This window comes from Stomoxys calcitrans, chromosome 3 (genome assembly GCF_963082655.1).
Source record: "Stomoxys calcitrans chromosome 3, idStoCalc2.1, whole genome shotgun sequence".
Taxonomy (NCBI): Eukaryota; Metazoa; Arthropoda; class Insecta; order Diptera; family Muscidae; genus Stomoxys; species Stomoxys calcitrans.
The window spans coordinates 112,763,857-112,766,240 of NC_081554.1; positions in this window are offsets into that span (position 1 = coordinate 112,763,857).

The following is a 2,384-nucleotide window of genomic DNA, read 5'->3' on the forward strand; positions in this document are numbered from 1 at the left end:
GTCCGATTTGGCTAAAATTTGGGAGGTGATGTTCCTTCCAACATCTGTGCCGAGTACGGTCCAAATCGGTTTATAACCTGATATAGCTGCCATATAAATCGATTTCCCGATTTGACTTCTTGGGCCCTGGGAGCCGTAATTTTTGTCCGGTTGGCGCATGATGTTTTTTAACGACTTCCAACAACTACGCCAAGTACGGTCCAAATCGATCCTCCGATTTTATTTCGTGAGTACGGTCCAAATCGGTTTATAACCTGATATAGCTGCCATATAAATCGATCTCCCGATTTGACTTCTTGAGCCCCTGGAAGCCGTAATTTTTGTCCGATTTGCACATGATGTTCTTTTACGACTTCCAACAACTATGCCAAGTACAGTCCAAATCGATCTCCCGATTTTATTTCTTGAGCCCCTGGAAGCCTCAATTTACGTCCGTTTTGGCTGAAATTTTGCATGTAGTGTTTTGTTATGACTTCCAACAACTGTGCCAAGTACGGTCTACATCGGTCTATAACTTGATATAGCTCCCATATAAACCGATTGCCCGATTTGACTTCTTGAGCCCTTACAAGCTGCAATTTTTGTCCGATTTGGCTGAAATTTTGCATGTAATGTTTTGTTATGACTTCCAACAACTGTTCCAAGTACTGCCAAAATCAGTCTGTAACCTGATATAGTTCCCATGTAAGCCGGTCTCCCGTTCATCCTTGTTCGGTTTCTAGAAGCTTTAATTCGACAGAAGATTTGTGTGTAAAATAAAATTATGCACTACAACTTAAATTAAATTTTTAGCAGAATCCATGGTGGTGGGTTCCCAAGATTCGGCCAGCCTGAACTTAGCACGCTTTTACTTGTATTTTTTTTTTTATTTTTATTTATCATATATAAATCCATTTTTACTCAACAAATATATAGAAAGCGTCTCATATATTCAATTTCATATCAAATCTCTCTAATTTTGTTTATAACTAATTTGGGGTTTATAACTAAGTGATTTGGACTCGATGTCCCCCTAAAATATATGCTTGAATAGGGGTTTGTGTTGCTGTATTCAGAGGGCGAGGGCTGGCAGTCACAACGGATGTCAATAATTGGACTGTGCCATTTGCCTGGATGAGAGGAACTCTGTTGATTCTCAGACCTGGATACAATAATTGTGACATTATTATACAAACACCAAACAAGAAAAGGACAGCGTGTGACAAAACCTATAGAAGTCGCTAATATTAATAATAAAAAAAATGTATTTTGACAAACTCAAATCGTACCTTCATACTGGCTTAATTAGTTGTGGTGGATAATCGTTAAGCGGTAAACGTGAAATGCAACTTTATCTTCAATTGCTGGGTTCATTTATTTGAAATTTAACACTTAAATTGAGCCATATGTATTTAAATTTGCCTTCAACTTTCTTATGAGGAAGCTTAGGGAGAGACGAGAAGACCGACATTAATATGACTTTTAAGCTGTATAATTTCAATGATAACGCGAAATGAATTATTTGTATATGTAAATTAATACAAGGGAAGGAACGCTGGCTGCAGCCGTACCGAATCTTATGTACCCTCCACCATGGGTCGCATTTATTAGGATTTTGGAATTTAACTTGAATAATCTAAAATGAAGAAATTTCTATTGAGGTTATTTTTCTGGTGTGTTGTGCATGTTTGACCTTTCTATTATACCCTACACCATAAGATATGGGTATACTAACTTCGTTATTCCATGTGTAACACATCGAAATATTCGTCAAAGCCTCATAAAGACAAATTTTTTCAAAATCGAAAATGTTACCGTCACATTAGTACAGATACCTCAAATTTTTTTTATTGCAAATTGTCCTCGCTTCTGGGTACAGGTGGTGACATTTGGTCATAAAGTCATAAAAAATGCGAATATCTTAGTTGTAGATAATTTCAGCGAAACAGCTTCAGTATTTTGAAGAAATTTTTCTTTTGCTCTCATTGTAATTAGCCCTCAAACTAGTTTCATGATTTCAACAGGTTTTTGTTAGTGTCGGTCAATTGGTTTTAAATGCCTTAATTTTACGCAAACAAACTGAAAACTTTAAGCAACTATAATTGTTAAATATTTCAAAAAATGACCAATATTAAGAATATATTCTGCTCAAATGATGGCGCTAAATTCTTTTTAAAACTTTAATTAAACCCATCGCAAATCCAGGGAAAAAGTGTCTATGGGGCCAACCCAGTATGGGGCTGTAATAAGAGGTATTTTAGAGTAGAACACGAATCTGATATATATTTTCAGGGCCAAGTCACTGAACGGCCGCCCCATCTCCCAAACCGGTTATGTTTGCCGACTATGGAAATACGGGGCTCATATAAAAGGTATTTGGGAGTAGACCACGAATGTGATATTTG